The 19,823-nt window shown below is 36.9% G+C and overlaps 1 protein-coding gene across 40 annotated transcripts in view; it reads right to left on the bottom strand.

The window, feature by feature from the left end:
* RIMS2 (regulating synaptic membrane exocytosis 2) overlaps window positions 1–19,823 on the bottom strand; it is a 608,892-nt gene that overhangs the window by 97,103 nt on the left and 491,966 nt on the right. Inside the window, exon 1 of one of the 40 annotated variants that reach the window (XM_059874478.1) lies at window positions 15,335–15,595. The exons of the other annotated variants lie outside the window; for them this stretch is intronic. The gene's annotated coding sequence lies outside the window, so the exon portion shown is untranslated. Of the gene's footprint in view, window positions 1–15,334; window positions 15,596–19,823 lie in introns of those variants that run through there. 40 annotated transcript variants of the gene reach the window in all.

Consider the following 19,823-nt stretch of genomic DNA (forward strand, 5'->3'; position numbering starts at 1 on the left):
GGTGGCTATATGCAGGGTGGACTACACTGAGAGTCAGGAAATCTGGATTTGAATTTTGGTTTTACTGACTAATCTTAGGAGAGTTGTTTCCCTTTCTGGAACTTAACTTCCTCATTTAATAAATGAGAAAACTTAAGCACTAAGCAGAGTAGGAGACACATAAGAGCTCCAAAAATTATTCTCTTCCTCCTTCTTATTATCTCCACCACCGCTACCACCATCATCATCCATTAAACATCAATTAAACATGTTGAACTGCAATATCTATAAGGTCCCCTTTAATGATGAAACACTTTGCTCCCAGAGTATATCTTGTTTCATGGATTCTGGGCAAATGAACATAGAAATACAACATGATTTTAAGGTATGCCATCATCAGAAAAGGCATGGCATAGTCTAGAAAAGTCAAAGTTCAGTCAACACTAAGGCTTTCAAAATAATATATGTTCCATAGTCACAATAACTAGTACTCTCGTTTGTAGGAACTTTTATCCCAAGCATACTTTTCTAAAAGAACCACCTACTACTACCTACCAAGGAAGTTAAAGATACACTCTCAAAATATTATACCTTGTGACTTTTGCATTTTAATTCTCATGGTTGGATATTAGGGCATAAAGAACTTAGCCAAAACCAATCAGGATATAAAATACTAACTGAAAAGATAAACAAGTTTATAGATAAATGTTTTACTGATTATTTGGTTTTAAAGAAATGTACTTCTCTTCAATCTAACACCTTTGATAATGCATTATCTACAAGAAGGGTTATTAATAGTTTTGTAAGATGGATCTACTTCTCATCCCCTTAAAACAGAGATCATCAGGATGAGTTTGCGTAGTTGCTCTTCAGTGCCAGGTTTTGAAGGGAGGGTGACTGAGTCTAGGGTATCGCTATTGCTTTCTTCTACTTTCCTCACTTGGCCATCACCTTAAACTATATGCAAACAATACTGCAAGCAAACAAGCTATCAACCAACATATTAAAAGTCTTGTGACTCTTTACTTATAAAATATTTCATAGTAAAGAATCTGTAAACATGGGTGATCATTTGGAATACTTAGTGGTTAAGAAAACACAGACCCTATCATTATATTATTACTTTAAAAGAGAACATCTGTAAGGGTCTGGTAACAAGGTAAATTACCAATGTTGCTGGTGGGAGTATCAGTGATGTATCTCTGAAAGGCACCATGACAAAATGTATCAAAAGCGTTTAAAAAACATGCCTATCCTTTAACCTGTCACTTTTACTTTCAGGATTTACCCTAAGGGAAAACAGCAATGATCATAGATTTAGCAAGAATACTATTTACTGCAGAATTGATTGTAATAGTAAAACACATACATACACAAAGGCAAAACCCCCAGAAATGTCCAATGGTAGAGGACGTTTAAATAAGTCATGTTCATCAATAAAATAGAATATACCTTTGAAAATGCTGTTGTAAATAAATATTTATTAACATAAAATATGTTCTTGATATGGGAGAAAGGGTGAGAAAGCAGATATCTGCAGTTTAGGTTTGGCTGGCACACATACCAAATATGGATTCACTCTACCACTAGGGCACACAAGCAAATTCAAATCCCAGAGTGACACAGAGTCACAAACAGAAAAGAAAAGAAATTCATATAAATAGAAATAAACATATCTTGCTAAACTGGGTAGTTCAGGAAACCTAGATTCACAGATGACTCACTAGCTACCTGCACTAAAGGAATAAAGGGAATGTAAAGAAAAATAAAATATGTTTCAGATGTTTATGTTCTCAGGAAAAGAAGTACAAGTGTATACAGAAAGAAATCTAAAGGATGTACTGTGAACAGTGTAAAATGGTTTTAATTTTCTCTGGTTGGTATTATGCTTTTTAAAAATGTTCTTTTTTTTCTATTTTGTTTTTTCCAAAATGAACATAAAAGTTATCGGTAACCAGAAAAAAAAATTAAAACAATCAGACAAATGAAAAAAGCAAAGCAGGACTAAAACAACTCAATTTGCATAGTTCATTCCATAGGCTAAAGGCACAGCATGGCTTTCAAGCTAATTCCATGAGATTACTACACACTAATACTGGGCACTGATATAGGATGCTCAATTCCAGAAAGAAACAGTGTTTTCACATTCTGAATATGGTTTTATGCATGTTTCTGATTTTTGGCATTGGAAAATAATGAAAAAGTTTATATATGTAGTAGTCTTGAAATATGAAAAATTGTCAGTACAAGCAATTAACTGTAGTTGTTTAAAGTTGTATCCTGAAAGATTTTTTAAAGGGCAAATCTCGTATCACCTATAATTAGGAGAAAGGATTTCTTTGGAAGGAATGATGCTAAAGCTGAAACTTCAGTACTTTGGCCACCTGATGCGAAGAGTTGACTCATTGGAAAAGACTCTGATGCTGGGAGGGATTGGGGGCAGGAGGAGAAGGGGACGACAGAGGGTGAGATGGCTGGATGGTGTCACTGACTCGATGGACGTGAGTCTGAGTGAACTCTGGGAGTTGGTGATGGACAGGGAGACCTGGTGTGCTGCAATTCATGGGGTCGCAAAGAGTCGGACACGACTGAGCGACTGAACTGAACTGAATGAAAGGCGATGAAATACTTATAGTCTCCAAAGACTTAATTAGCATATTTAAGGGATTATAGGAGTTACTGATTAAACAAAATGTTTATAGATAAAAACTATTCATTAACAGGTTTAAATGAGTACAACTAAGTAGTTCGGCTGTTAAGATAACAAGCAAACACAGGACAAAGATAAACTCTTGAGTTTGTGAGAGTACAAACATAAGAGTAACATTGTAAATAAAATACACAGTCATGAAAAAATATTTCATCATATTGAGAGGTGGGAAGGTGATCAGGAGAGAACCTGCCCAAGGAATTAGAGACTGGAGTGACTCAGAATTGTTATGAATGAAGTAGAGAGGGCCTACCAGCTCCCAGAATGGAGTATGAGAACTGCAGTGCAGGGGCAGAAAAGACACTGGAATGGGACTATTTATAACATCTTAGGCTAGTAAGTGGTGCTAGAGAAGACTGCTGCTGCTGCTGCTGCTAAGTCACGTTAGTCATGTCCGACTCTGTGTGACCCCATAGACGGCAGCCCACCAGGCTCCCCCGTCCCTGGGATTCTCCAGGCAAGAACACTGGAGTGGGTTGCCATTTCCTTCTCCAGTTCATGAAAGTGAAAGGTGAAAGTGAAGTCGCTCAGTCGTGTCCAACTCTTAGCGACCCCATGGACTGCAGCCTACCAGACTCCTCCGTCCATGGATTTTCCAGGCAAGAGTACTGGAGTGGGTGCCATTGCCTTCTCCGCTAGAGAAGGCTGGGAGGATGTAAAAGTTAGAAGACAACAGGAATAATGATAGAGTAGGAAAAAAACCCCACAGAGATGAGCCAAAATCCCAACCATTATGCAACCTTGAAAGCCTTAATTCTCTTTCTTGTATTCTTGGAGGCATGTGCCAAGAGCTAACTGAATACCCATCACTACAACTCAGACTCGACTGCACCCATTGTGAGTCACTGAGTGGATATCTGGCTTTGGAGTGCCATTTCTTGATTCTGGCATATACCTTGTGGGGAGGGGGAAAGGAGGATAACAAACTCTGCTAAAACCCTGCTCTTCACCTCATCAAGTATTTTTTCTATATTAAATATTATTTCCTTCCTAAAATGTGGAATTCAAAATGATTATGATCCTACATTATAATTTAATAGACAATATTTCATTTACTCAAATGACCATCTACAATTTTAGGCTAGTGGAATAGTAACCATTTATTCAAATGTTTATTGCATATATATTCCCACAAATGCAGGGATACAAGAATGGTATGACATAGGCTCTTTTAATTAATGTACGCATAGATATATCAGCATGTAAAATGCAAAGATGGCTGCATGAGAATGTTTAGAATTAAGAGTCCAATGACCAGTTCTAATGTCATTAAACCTTAATTAAGTTAGATGATCAAGAAAAGATCTCTCTCTGAGGAGTATAAAAAAACTGAGTTCCTCATGCTAATTCGTTGATTCCTGGAGATGACCAGAATTTGAACATTTGGTATTTTTAACAATAATTCAGGTACTGTATATAAATCCATTCTATCAATGCACTATAATGTATCAGTATATTATCTAAGTGTACTTGAGTGTGTGTATTTGTCTATGCTACAAAGTTGATGTCTAGAGTTAGGGAGGAATATTTAGCTAATCAACAGATTGTTTTTTAGTCAAAACATCTTCCTTGACTATATCATTAGTAATGAAACTGTGTTTAATGTTCCTAAGTCCTGGATCTCAGGATAGGAAGCAGTGCCTTGCTGATTAAAGAGCTGATCCTTGCTTATTTGGAACGAGTGGAAATGAGTCCTATCACTTTTGGGCAGAAGCATTTGATTGGTTGTGTTCAACTCCAACTTCCCTTTCCCTCTGCTGCTGGGACTGTGAAAGGCAGAGCCTCTATCGGACTGAGCCCCTGAGTGACTATAATTTTTGTTGATTATGCAACTAAGAATTCAGGGTTGTTTATAACAGCAGCACAATTTAATATGTCTTGAATAGCAAAGTCAGGAGAGACTGCCTATGAAAAAATCAATTAGGAGTTTATAGCCTAGCAAATCCCATGGATGGACGAGCCTGGTAGGCTGCAGTCCACAGGGTTGCTAGGAGTCAGACATGACTGAGCAACTTCACTTTCACTTTTCACTTTCATGCATTGGAGAAGGAAATGACAACCCACTCCAGTGTTCTTGCCTGGAGAATCTCAGGGATGGGGGAGCCTGGTGGGCTGCCGTCTATGGGGTCACACAGAGTTGGACACGACTGAAGCAATTTAGCAGCAGAGCAGCAATAGTTCTGGGAAAGGAAATAGGAACTTAGGCTCCATTGCTACTACTAATGGAAAACAAAGCTAATGTAAAAGTTATCTAGAAGGAACCATCTATACAGCTTAGTATCTGGACCTAAGAATAAGATATAATCATAGCTCAAATTGATAAGCATTTATTATATTCCAAATGCTTGTCCAAGTGCTTTCTATGAATTAACTCATGTAGTTGTCTTAAAGAGGACTTTCATAGTGGCTCAGGAGGTAAAGAATCTGCCAGCAATGCAGGAGATCCAGGTTTGGTCCCTGGGTCGGGAAGATCCTCTGGAGAAAGCAATGGCAACCCATTCCAGTATTCTTGCCTGGGAAATTCCATAGACAGAGGTACAGTCCATGGGGTTGCAAAGACTCAGGCATAACTGAGAGACTAACATTTTCACTTTCAATTCTCTTAAAGAAGAGAAAATGGAGGCCCTTAGAGAGTATAGTGTTTGCCAAGTGGTACTGATTTAGGAAACAATAATCAACACTGGACCAGTGGAATTTCCTGATGGAGAGGTTCAGTGGAAGAACTAAAGAGCCTCTTGATGAAAGTGAAAGAGGAGAGTGAAAAAGTTGGCTTAAAGCTCAACATTCAGAAAACTAAGATCATGACATCTGGTCCCATCACTTCATGGCAAATAGATGGAGAAACAGTGGAAACAGTGGCTGACTTTATTTTTTGGGCTCCAAAATCACTGCAGATGGTGATTGCAGCCATGAAATTAAAAGACGCTTACTCCTTGGAAGGAAAGTTATGACCAAACGGGACAGCATATTAAAAAGCAGAGATATGACTTTGCCAACAAAGGTCCATCTAGTCAAGGCTATGGTTTTTCCAGTAGTCATATATGGATGTGAGCGTTGGACTATAAAGAAGGCTGAGTCCCAAAGAATTGATGGTTTTGAACTGTGGTGTTGGAGAAGACTCTTGAGAGTCCCTTGGACTGCAAGGAGATCCAACCAGTCCATTCTAAAGGAGATCAGTCCTGGGTGTTCATTGGAAGGACTGATGTTGAAGCTGAAACTCCAATACTCTGTCCATCTGATGCGAAGAGCTGACTCATTTGAAAAGAGCCTGATGCTGGGAAAGACCGGAAGGCAGGAGGAGAAGGGGAGGACAGAGGATGAGGTGGTTGGATGGCATCACTGACCTAATGAACATGAGTTTGAGTGGACTCTGGGAATTGGTGATGGACAGGGAGGCCTGGCGTGCTGCAGTCCATGGGGTCGCAAAGAGTCGGACACAACTGAGCGAATGAACTGAACTGAACTGAACTGAGGTTCAGTAGGAGCAGGCGGTACACTCAGGCCAAGTGCTCAAGGGAACAGTCAGGGCTAAACAGAGAGAACCAACAAGTATTTGAACAGGAGAGGACAGATGAAATTAGGATGGCCTAAAAATTAGGATGGAAATGGTCTTTCCATTCTTGAAAGTGAAAGTGAAGTCGCTCAGTCGAGTCGACTTTCCACCCTTCTTGGAGGAGGAAATGGAAACCCACTCCAGTATTCTTGGCTGGAAAATTCCATGGACAGAGCAGCCTGGTAGGCTGCAATCCATGGGGTTACAAAGAGTCAGACATGACTGAACAACTGAGACACGCAAGAACAAAGGCAGGCTAAGAGGGTAGAGAGAGAGAAATGAAAAAGATTGAAATGATAGTCCAAGGATTACTTATATTTAAAGATCAGGAAAAGAAGAGTGACTGAGGTGAATAGAGATGCATTTTTAGAAATAAGAATAATAGTATAGAGTCAAATTCCACAGAAGACAAGAATGAGGTTCAGGAAAGTTGTAGTGGTCAAATGATACAGAGTTAATTACCAGGAACATTTAAGAAAAGCTACAGATTTAGAGGTGTGGAGGACACAAACGACCCTTAAGAAAGCAGCTATTGAAATTCCTTCAAGATGGAGAAATACATGAGTTTAAAAACATGAATGTTTGATTTAGAACATTAAATTTTTATGCTGTGAGGAATTCTACTAAAGGGGAATAACAGGAATTCATCTGTGTATCTGTTAAATAAAACTGTCTTACCACAATTTCTAGAGGGTTACCAGAAATGTTTCTTTTACTCATTGGTCCTCTTTTTCCTAACTTAGCAAATGAGGTTAAAGATCATTGTTAAGGTACTTTTAAACTCTGGATTTTTATGACCATAATACCTCCGTTGAAGTGGTTTTTTAAATTAATCTCTTTCAAATTTTCATGGTTCTTTTTTTTTTTTAATTCAGCTTTGCCTATTGTTCCCCACAATTTTCCTTGATATATATATTTTAAGCAAAAACATGTCTCACTTCACAAGTTTTTAGAATAAATTTCATAATTCTAATCCATCAACTCACCATATATATAAAATCTCCTTTAATTTTTCTATTGGGCTTCTTTCATAGCTCAGTTGGTAAAGAAGTTTTCTATTATTTCATCTGAACTTTTCAGCTAACCTCATTATTTCTATATATAAATCTTTTAGGCAGAAGTATACTTCCCTCTGGCTTATTTTCATGTTAATTTGTTGTTGTTGTTGTTAACCACATGATTACATGGTACTTCTCAATAACAGGAAAAAGAAAAGCTCCATGATAAATTATCAGAAGGGACACTCACTGACCTATTACTTCAAGGATAAATTTACATTTTTTACCATTCTTACTAATGTCAAAGGAACACTAAGAGTTAAAATTTTGTGAAAAAAAGTGAGAACTTGATTTATTCTTGCTAATCATGCAGCTCTATAATCAGTGTATCAAGTTTTGTATTTAACAAATGATGAATATGCTGCACTATTGAAATGATTACAGTACATAAAAATTCACATTATGCTGCTAAAAATAGCACTGAAAGCTAAACTATAATATGAAAGCATTCTTGGACTATAACTAACCTATATAAAATCACTAAATATTGAGTTTCAAAATGTATAAAAATGTATAAAGTGAAGTGAAAGTCGCTCAGTTGTGTCTGACTATTTGCGACCGCATGGACTATATAGTCCATAGAATTCTCTAGGCCAGAATGTATAAATGGTTATAAATTAAGAATATTAATTCCTCAGACTTTAAAGTACAAAAGATATTAGTTCCATATTTTGAAAAATAGTGGATACTCTTGAGTTTTTTCTTTTGAAAACTTGATTGCAAATCAAATTCAAGTTAAAAAAAATCTACTTTGTATAATCACATTGCAACATTTCAGAGACTGAGAACATACTTTAAACCTACATCTTGATGAAATTTAATTACTATCTATAAATTCTTATATCTAATTAAAATTAATGTTTCAAGAAAAATCTACCAGATTTTCTAGTAGAAGAATAGAAGAATCTACCAGAATTTCTGGAGTCCTAAAGGATTAAAAAAAAAGAAAGAAATTCATTCTAGAATTATTTTCAAGAGGCCATATATACATCGTGTTTAGTTGCTCAGTCACGTCCAACTCTTTGTGACCTCATGGACTACAGCCAGCCCACCAGGCTCCTCTGTCCATGGGGATTCTCCAGATAAGAATACTGGAGTGGGTTGCCATGGCCTCCTCTAAGGGATCTTCCCAATCCAGGAATCAAATCCAGGTCTCCCGCATTGCAGGTGGATTCTTTACTTCTGAGCCACCAGGGAAGCCCAAAATATACATTACCTATACATTATACCTTTATATTTTGAAACAAGGATGCCTTGTTGGAAATTGTCTACATTTTCCTTATACTTGTCTGACAATAACTGAGACAAAGAAGTTGTTTCTTGCCCTTTTATCTTTCTGAGCATGTGTGGGAGTCAGGTAAAAAGATTTGTAAAGAACCAGAAATAACTTCCATGTTCCAAGTTCTTGGGATCTGTGGCATTTATATATATATATATATATATATATATATATATATACACACACACACACATTTATATATATGTGTGTGTAAATATATATATACACACATTATATAATATATATACATTTGTACAACTTAACACCAACCACAGCAACATATATTACATTATTCTCCTGGTGAGCTTTGCCTTGTTGCAGTAGTAAGGGCTTTCTTCTCAGAAAAGTTAGCCTTTTTCACAGAGAGCAGGGCTCAGGAGACTGGGCTATTGGACGTGGAAATGTCAGTAAAGAGGAGGAGCACACTGTGCTTCCTGAGACAGTGCTCTCGTTAGTTATCAGGTTTGCTTGCTTGCAACAAAATTAGGGTTCTGGTGCGAGCCTGTTCAGTCGCTTCAGTTGTGTCTGATTCTTTGCAACCCTATGGACTGTTCTATAGCCTGCCAGCCTCTTCTGTCCATGGGATTCTTCAGGCAATAATAAAGTGGGTTACCTCCAGAGGATCTTCCCAACCCAGGAATTGAACCCAGGTCTCCTGCATTACAGGTGGATTCTTTTAACACTAAGCCACCAGGGAAGCCCTAGGGTTCTGGGCTTAGAGGTCAAAAAAACAAGGAGCTTGTTCGTCAACAGAATGTACCAAAAGGCCAATGATTACAGATATTTAAAAATATCTAAACAGCAAAGCTCCAGGTGAAATTTTTTTGTATTTCTTAGTTCAGTTTTAGTGGATATTAAACAATTAAGGTCTAAACAGAGCGTGTATGTGCATATGTGTATCGATTATGTTCAGTTCAGTTCAGTCGCTCAGTCGTGTCCGACTCTTTGCGACCCCATGAACTGCAGCACACCAGGCCTTCCTGTCCATCACCAACTCCCAGAGTCCACCCAAACCCATGTCCATTGAGTCGGTGATGCCATCCAACCATCTTATCCTCTGTCGTCCCCTTCTCCTCCTGCCTTCAATCTTTCTCAGCATCAGGGTCTTTTCCAATGAGTTAGCTCTTCTCATAAGGTGGACAAAGTATTGGAGTTTCAGCTTCAGCATCAATCCTTCCAATGAATATTTAGGGTTGATTTCCTTTAGGATGGCCTGGTTGGATCTTGCTGTCTAAGGGACTCTCGAGAGTCTTTTCTAGCACCACAGTTCGAAAGCATCAATTCTTTGGCACTGAGCCTTCTTTATGGTCCAACTCTCACATCCAGACATGACTACTGGAAAAAACCATAGCTTTGACTAGACAGACCTTTGTCAACAAAGTAATGTCTCTGCTTTTTAATATGCTGTCTAGGTTTGTCATAGTTTTCCTTCCAAGGAGCAAGCATCTTTTAATTTCATGGCTGCAGTCACCATCTGCTGTGATTTAGGAGCCAAGAAAATAGTCTGTCTTTGTTTCCATTGTTCCCCATCTATTTGCCATGAAGTAATGGGACCAGATTCCATGGTCTTAGTTTTTTGAATGTTGAGCTTTAAGACGACAGCTTTTTCATTCTCTCCACCTTCATCAAGAGGCTCTTTGCCCCGAACCATCCTATGGCCTGTACCAGGCAACTAGAGACCACCCCTATAACCCAAAGCCCAGCTTGCAGAAATTATTCAGATTAGCCAATCTTAAACTTTATTCTGCCCTTTCTTATCTTTCTTGCCCCAATAAAGGTTCTGGCCTTGATTTTTCTCTCACTCCTGCCCCTTCTGCCTCCTGACCTTCCCAGTTGCTCTGCATGGTGTAGTATGCCTGCCTTCTTTTTCACGGGACAAAGTTTATTACAAACTTTGTTTTCCTGAGTCCCTCCTGTGTCCCCTCTTGTGGCCATACCTGACTGACCACCACACAGAACAAAGAACAATATGTATGTGTATGTATATAAAATAACCACACTTCTTGTCAAGGACCATGACTTATAGCCCTATTTAATAAATTTAGAAAAACTAATAGAGGGGATATGAAGCAAAACCCTCAGAAGCTTTAATGTGTAAATTACTTTGTAAGTATAGCATGGAATTAGGTTAAGTCTTAACTTGCATATTTTAAATCGAATTTAGGCATTTCATGTGGAAAACAAAATACTTTCTATAATAAGTAATTCTTTGTCATTAAAATATAACTTTTGTTGTCTCATTAAATGAATACTGGTAATTTCCCTTTGAAAAAATGCAGTGTTGATACATCTAATGTCTTGAAATGTCCGAGATTATCCCTTTATTCATCCTACAGAAAATTTTCATGTAAAAATGTGCAAATACATGATTTAGTTTAGTATATTTGCTTAGCTTGTGTTTGTGCATGTAGACAATGTTCCAGTCATCATTACCCAAGTATAAGCTTGCTTTTTACATGTCACTCAGAACTCATGAAGAACAGAAAGACTGTAGTCTGTTTCAGTGATTATAATGACAGTAATATTTTGACAAAATGCCCTGGGTCATATATACTGAATCTTCCTTGGAGCCATTTAGAGGAAAGCCTTCAGATTGTTAGAAATCTAAACTTATCTTTTCTTCTCAGATTTCAAGTCAGTCAGTTCTACAAAGATTGTGAATTTCTGTTCTGGAATGATGTCTTGGTACACACAACGCTAGTCTTTTAAGGCTGTTAGCATTTTTTAGTCTAGTGCGTGGTTTTTAAAGTTTCCCTTCTATTATGAGCAATTTGAAAGACAAAGACTAACATGATTAAACCATGAAGTATTATTTTTAAAAAGAAGCTAAATTTTTCTGAGCTAAAGTATGCTTTAATATTTAGGATATCTAATATAAATGTGAGGCATTAAGTATTGCATCTTTGGCCCCAATGAACAAATTAAAATATACAGTGAGAGTGTCAAAAATAAATCTATGGTTCTCTGAGTATCAGTATTTTATAAATTTCCTTTAGTTGGACTAATCAACAAAATGATTTTTTAGGTTTTTCTACATTTTGTTTGCCAAAAACAAGTTATTTTAAAGAGTTACTGTTCAACAAGCTTCAAAGAAAAACAAATTATATTTAAAATAGGCCTAATTCTTCATACTGGGGTGATGAGGGAGTTCTACTTCTCAGATTCTCTTAAGCTTAGGTCATGGTCTCTCACAGGAAAAGTTTTATACTTGATTCTTAGGTACTTGTACTTCAACAATATTAGTGATTTATTCAAGGCAACAAAATCTGATAAAAATCTGGTAAAATTAAAGAGGTGAAACATACATTTAGGTTCAAAGTCAGACACAGATTTCTATCCTATTTCTGTCATTTAATAGTTCATGACCTTGAGTTTACTTCTTAACTTGTTCTGAGCTGTTTCTCTTCTTTTTATTATATATCCTTCCACTTGAAGCTACATGGGGCAAGAACTTTATTTCTTTTGTTCACTGCTAAAGCTCAGGTTTCAAAATAATGTCCAAGAATCTACACTATAACCTGGGCACAAAGTCCTCACATGAAACATTAGACTATTATCTTCTAAGGTTTGTGTTGAAAACTGACAACAAAAATTAATTTAAGGATATTATGACTTCCACTGTGGTTAGCTACTTTATGAAACTAATACAGTCCCATTTTCTATTGATTTTGAGAAGCCAAAGGCTAGAAAATAACTTACATAATAAATATCTATTCACTATAATGAAATAATAAATGTGAATAGAATTTAAGTAGGTTGTAAATGTTGTCTCAAACATACTTCTCCTGCAGTGTATTTATAGGCTGCTTCTGCTTTCGTGGCTATTTATCTACTATAAGTTTTCTTTAATGAACATAACCTGCCACTTCTCTCAAAATCACAATGGTGATTTTAGATGGTGAATTTGGATGGTGAATAATGAATTGCACATACAAACGCAAATACAAAGTATTTTTTCACCTTAACATTTCTTATAGTATTCAATTAGAAGCATATAAAAAGCTTGATGTATTTTATGTTGCACTGAATATTTATAATATGATTTTGATTTTAAATGTTGAAACCAATAATGTTGTTAATTGCCATTAAGTGGAAACTCTAAATTTTAAATGTAAAAATGTAAATTTAAAATGCATCATTTATTCCATTCTATAGAATTAAAGGCTTTCTTGGTGGTTCAGATAGTAAAGAATCTGCCTGCAATGCAGGAGAGCCGGGTTCGATCCCTGGGTTGGGAAGATCCCCTGGAGAAGGGAACAGCAACCCACTCTAGTATTATTGCCTGGCGAATCCCATGGACAGAGGAGCCTGGAGGGCTACAGTCCATGGTGTTGCAGAGTTGGACATGGCTGAGCGACTTTCACTACTACTATAGGATTAAATCCTTACATTTAAAAATTCTTTTTTTTTTTTAAATTTTACTTTATTTTTAAACTTTACAATATTGTATTGGTTTTGCCAAATATCGAAATGAATCCACCACAGGTATACATGTGTTCCCCATCCTGAACCCTTCTCCCTCCTCCCTCCCCATACCATCCCTCTGGGTCTTCCCAGTGCACCAGCCCCAAGCATCCAGTATCGTGCATCGAACCTGGACTGGCGACTCGTTTCATATATGATATTATACATGTTTCAATGCCATTCTCCCAACTCATCCCACCCTCTCCCTCTCCCACAGAGTCCAAAAGACTGTTCCACAAATAGAAACTATAAATCTTCAGAATTTTTGCATGATTATGCTATAGAGTAATATACAATGAAACTATTAAATTGCCCAAGATTTATCATTAGTCTTTTAAAGTCAAATTTATATAAATCAACACAATTATGCCATATGTATGTGTGTGTGTGTGTGTGTGTATGTGTATATATATATATATATATATTTACAAATAGGCACATGTAAAAAGTTTAATGAAAAAAATTATGGTAAATATGACTATGGTAAAAGGATTGTTGATACTAAAAGAGACCAGAACTTTGTAGCAGTTTGAGCTTATTTACTTTTTAAAAAACTATTTTTCTAACAAGTAAGTATTTTTCCTTACCAGGATTTCTTAAGCTGCTCTCTTAGGAGAAACCCAGAGCTTAACTTTGTGTTATTTTGTTGAACTATACTTCCTGAAGTCTCTGGATCTGCACTGCCCAGTACTACTGGCACCGGCACATGTAGCTCATGAACACTTGAAATGTGCCTCCTCCAGATTGTGATGCACTGTGTCATACACACACTGGATACACTGCACACTGTAATATACACAAGGTTTAGAAGCCTTAGTACACTCCCCAAAATAATAAAATATGCATTAATCTTTTTGTGTGTGCTCAGTCGCTCAGTCGTGTTTGTCTCTTTGCCACCCCATGCACTGTAGCTCGCTGGGCTCCTCTGTCCATGGGGATTCTCCAGGCAAGAATATTGGAGTGCGTTGCCATGCCCTCCTCCAGGGGATCTTCCTGACCCAGGTTTCCTGCATTGCAGGTAGATTCTTTAAAGACTGAGCCACCAGGGAAGCCCATTAATCTTTTTCTATAGGTTAAAATTTGATATAAGAATATTTTGGATATACTGGATTAAATAAAATATATGATTAATTTTACCTGCTCCTTTTAATTTTTTAATGTCTATGCAAATATTTAAACTTAGAAATTTGGGCTTACATTATATTTTTCTTAGATGCTGCTGCTCTAGATGACTGATTTAAATGGCATATACAGATTCCAGCAAAATATTTGATATAAGATGTATTTTCCTATGTAAAGCATTATTTCCTTTTGATATTAATTACTGTTGTGCTGTGAATAGAGTGAACTAATGAAAAACTTTATAAAGGTAATTAAATGCTATCATATACAAAATATTAAGCTTAATACTAAAATTAACAACTATAATATCTGTGCATACTAAATGGCTTCAAGTTGTGTCCAACTCTTTGCGACCCTATGGACCGCAGCCTGCCAGACTCCTCTGTCCATGGGATTCTCCAGGCAAGAATACTGGAGTGGGTTGCCATGCTGTCCTCCAGGGAATCTTCCAAACCCAGGGATCAAACCTGCATCTCTTATATCTCCTGCACTGGAGCCACTTGGGAAGCCCCAACTATATAATGACACTCAAAACAAAATTCATTTGAAAGTGAAAATATAAAGCAGTAAATGAATATTTAACAAGTAAAATTAAAAAGATGAAGCAGACACATGCCCTAAAAATGAACAATCTATTTTTCTATTTTGATACTTATTTGGACATATGTATTTCAACTCTGTTAAGTATAATGATACCTTTCCTTGAACAAAGAATATCTATGATCTGCATATCTAGTAAGAAAAATAACTATCTACTGGGAAGTCAATTTAGTTTACTAGGAGACTCATATTCAAGATGCAGTGCATGACTCATGCTATAACTGAGCTGTCAAAATAGTTTGTGCCTCAGTTGCCCTCTTATGTAAAATGGGGAAAATAATACCCCAACCATATTCAGAAAGTTGCAAAGACGTTTTTCTATCTACTTTTTTTCTAGCTCATTTCATCAGCTATCCTTATTTTTAAATAATGTAAGACCTTTGATTTCTTCATTTTTTTCTCCAATTATCAACCCCCTCATCTTTACTTACATTTAACTTGACACTATAGCCCATCATTTCAATCACTCTTTTGCAAATACTCTCAACTTTTTTAGTATCCCTCCTCATGTAGCATCCAACTGGCAGAACCTTTTGATGAGTCCTACCATTTGTTTCTTCTGTGCCTACCTCTCAACGCTGCTGCTGCTGCTAAGTCGCTTCAGTCGTGTCCAACTCTGTGCGACCCCATAGACGGCAGCCCAACGGGCTCCCCCGTCCCTGGGATTCTCCAGGCAAGAACACTGGAGTGGGTTGCCATTTCCTTCTCCAATGCATGAAAGTGAAAAGTGAAAGTGAAGTCGCTCAGTCGTGTCCGACTCCTAGCGACCCCGTGGACTGCAGCCTACCAGGCTCCTCCGCCCATGGGATTTGCCAGGCAAGAGTACTGGAGTGGGTTACCATTGCCTTCTCCCTAAACAGCTGAGCACTGTTGAAAAAAAAGCAAAATTCAGTAGGACATATTGGTTCTATAATCCACTGTCACCAGCCTCAAGTTACTCTACACCCCTGCTCCCCACTCTCCACAATAGCCACATTTTTATTAGATGCTGCTGCTCTAGATGACTGGTTTAAAACGGCGTAGACAGATTCCAGTAAAATCTTATAGCGTTTTCTCAGACTTTTATGTCTCCATTATATAAATTATATCACTATTGTTTGCTTTCTTCTAGTGGAACTCAGTCTATTTTTCAGTGTATTTCAGCAGCCCCGGACCTGCTACTTGGCACGAAACAGCTCTAAAAAATAGAATTACCTGAATAAGTGAATTCAATAAATTCATGATATGAATGAATGCTCCTAGTAATGTAGGGATAATTAAATACTAATGTTTAAGCTGCATCTAGTAATTTTCATAAGTCATTTTGGTGCTCAATAAATATTTGCTCATGATAAAGAAAACAAAACTTCATAATAAATGCTTTAGAAATAGAAGTTAATTAATTTGTATATACACTATGCACAAAACACTGGAGTCAATACTATGGCAATTATAAAGAAAAATAAGACACAATATTTGTTCTAAAATCCAGTGTGCTAAGTGAAGCATAGAGACAACATATACCCTAGGCAACAGGGCTTCCCTGGTGGCTCAGACGGTAAAGAATCTGACTGCAGTGCAGGAGATCCAGGTTTGATCATTAGGTTGGGAAGATCCTCTGGAGAAGGAAATGGCAACCCACTCGTGTTCTTGCTTGGAGAATTCCATGGACAGAGGAGCCTGGTGGGTACAGTCCATGGGGTCACAAAGAGTAGGACACGACTGGAGTGACTAACACTTTCACTCTCATACCCTAGGCAAGTAGGGTATATCAAGTCTGTATCAAGTAAATCCTAAAGACACTAAATAATAAAGAATTTCAGATAATAAGTTAAGCAATGTTACTGATCTCCTCTGTCCATCTGTAAACTTCACAATAGTCCCCCGTCCCACGTCGACCATGCAGTTACTGGATGCTGCACCCATTTATGCTTCTATGCTGATACTGAAAGCATTGCACTAATTTGGAGAAGCTTCCTTCTTTCTCCCACTTAAAATAATCCTTGTGCCTTCCATTATATTTAGGTTACATCTTCCACAATGTGTGGATATTCAAAGCATTAAAAGAATCTAGTCTACACTGTTTTGCTTTGCTACTCGGTTGCTTTTTAAAGTAGGGATGTAAGGCATAATCTAAGGAAGAAATTGTATTTGGATCTAGAATGGAATAACACTCAGAATTGCTACATCAGATTACATTTTAGCCCATGGAGCCCAAGACTTTAAAAACAACAAATACATTTTTCCCTTTACAAACTGAAGACATTTAGCTAGGCTATTTAAAACAGGTGAAAACACTCTAATAAGACATTTAGCCACTCTGCTAAAATGCTACTTAGCCTAGTATTATCAAATAAACAATTTTAATGAAAGAGGGCACAGTTGACTAAATAGTACCACTGTTATGTCAGAGAAAGCTTATTTTTATATCTTAATTCCTCAAAGATTAGAAAATAAAATGACTTATACTTGAGTATTTCAAATGTAACCTTTTGGTAACATTTTGAAAAGCCAATTACTCTTAGAAATGTCCCTGGGAATTGATACTCCAATATCCAACTCACCATCACAGAGGAACTTCTAAATATTCTCCACAAAACAGAATAAACACATTCTTGCCTGTGTTAGCTGCATGATCCTTCTGATCAGATGGTAAGTGTAGAGACAGTAAATTCGGTGCTAGACCATTCCCACTCCTAAAACTGCCACAGCTGGGGATCTTCCCAGGTACAACCAATGAGTTGTCATTTCATTAGACTCAGAAGACCTTCCCTGTTTCACTTGTTTTAAACAGAGTGGCTAAATACCTTTTCAATTTATGAATGTTTTCTGTGGCTTATAGACTCTTGGGCTAGGTGGACTAAGATGTGTCCTGATGTAGCAATGTGTTAGAGTACTGTAGACTGGATTCAGAGACTCTCCCCCCTTTTCCAACCTGTGAAAGAAAGGCCTGCATATGATAGATATGGGCAGAGTCTGTATCAGTTGGCTACAACTGAATTATCAAGCTAGTCTTTATTCCTAGAAATTTTAAATTAGTAGTACACGACTTTAAATATTGGCATTTCACATATAACTTTTACCTTTAAAGTTATAGTTAATATTTCTTTTTTATTCTAGCATTTTAGGAAATAATTATCAGTTCTTAGTATGTGTCTCTGCTATACATGATTTGTTAATTTTCATTTACTTGATCTTCAAACAATCCAATGAGGAAACTGTTATTATTACAATTTTATAGATGAGAAAACCGGGCACTGAGAGGCTAAGTAAGTTGTCCAAGGTCTACGCACAGGCAAGATAGTAAGTAGTGGAGCCAGGATTCCCATCCAACTGTCTGATTCCACAACCTTCACTCTTACACATTATACTGTATCCCACACACAGTATTCTTTCCACTCACTTATCCATTCTTTCTAACATTCAGTGAGAACTTACAAGCACTGGGCACTGAGTAGGATACTCAGAAGATCTGTGTTGAATTAACGGTTTTACCTCAAGTTTATTCTACTCTTAGAAATCCTTAGGTGACTTCTGAAGTAACTGTAATTTAAATGAAAACAAGTACAACTTTAATTGTACTTTAAGGCAATATTTTGGCAATATTAGCCAAGAACAGACATATTTATAGAAAAAATTAATCTGAAAGAAGTGAATGTTACAAAGAGATAACACAACTAAAATTTTATATATATACATATACGTATATATGGTATTATATGGGGCCTCCCAAGTGGCTCATGGGTAAAGAATCTGCAGTGCAGGAGATGCGGGTTCAATTCCTGGGTTGAAAAGATTTCCTGGGTCGGAAAGATTCCCTGGAGAAAGAAATGGCAACCCATTCCAGTATTCTTGCTTGGAGAATCCCATGGACAGAGGAGCTTGGTGGGCTACAATCCATGAGGTCACAAAATAGTTGGACATGACTTAGGACTAACCATATTTTCCTACCTTTTACAAAAGCCACTGAAATAATTTAACTTGTTCTTGATGACTGGGATAATAATTATAAATATCAGTTATTATTCTATGTTTCAGATAATTTGGAATTTAGGGCTGAAGAGGCACTAGCTTCACAGTGATGAAAACAGATTTGAAAATTTGTACTTTTTCTTTGATCCCTTATCTCTGGAGGAAGTGTTGGTATATAAAATCAAAGATGAAAGCAACTTTATCACAGGATGTTTACTGCTTTAAAAAATCATATTTTCACTAATGTCATCAAAGTGCTTTGGATTTTTAGTTCCATTCAAAATATCCTTCTCATACTACTTCAAAAACAACAGCTTCTAACATCTAATATATTGAATGCTTACTCCATGCTAGCCATTGTGTTAAGCACCTCATGTATATTTTATCTCATTTTATATTCATATTGAACTTTAAGGTAGGAAATTACCCCCATGTTGCTGATAAAGAAACTTGATTATTTGGGAAGTAACTTGCTCATGCTGACAAGTTGATGAGTAGTTTTAATTAAAACCCAGGTTTACCTGGTTCTAGAGACCATTTGCTTCAGAACTGTCTTCTATTGCAGGTCTGATGTACCCACCAATAAAGCCTCAGAGCTTCTTCTAAGATCAGTTTATACCCATCACTTGACTTGATTGATTAGCACAATTTCTAGCCATCAAAGAGTGGAAACACACAAGTGAGTTTGGAAATTATGTTTCACTGAAGTTGCAAAAATGTAGAAGAACCAAACATTATTTTCCATTTATGCATTAACTTATTTATTTATTTATTGGTTTGGTCAGTCTTTTATTTTACATTCTGACAGTAATTTCTCAGCTTCCATACTTCTATTATTTTTCAGTAAGTAAAAGTTAGAATGGACTTGCATTTTACCACTTACAGTTAAGATATAAGGAAAATTGACCAAAGAAAATTCCAATTTCTCCCTACTAGAGAGAAAGGAATTTCTGGATCTGCAGGGGTCAAGAGAATACAAAAGTTGGCTTTTTTTTTGTGGCTGTGACACACAGCCTGTGGGATCTTAGTTCCCTGACCAGGGATTGGAACTAGGCCACACATTGAATGTGACAAGTCCCAACCACTGGACCAGCAGGGAACTCCCTA

The sequence above is a fragment of the Bos taurus genome, chromosome 14, assembly GCF_002263795.3.
Source record: "Bos taurus isolate L1 Dominette 01449 registration number 42190680 breed Hereford chromosome 14, ARS-UCD2.0, whole genome shotgun sequence".
Classification (NCBI taxonomy): domain Eukaryota; kingdom Metazoa; phylum Chordata; class Mammalia; order Artiodactyla; family Bovidae; genus Bos; species Bos taurus.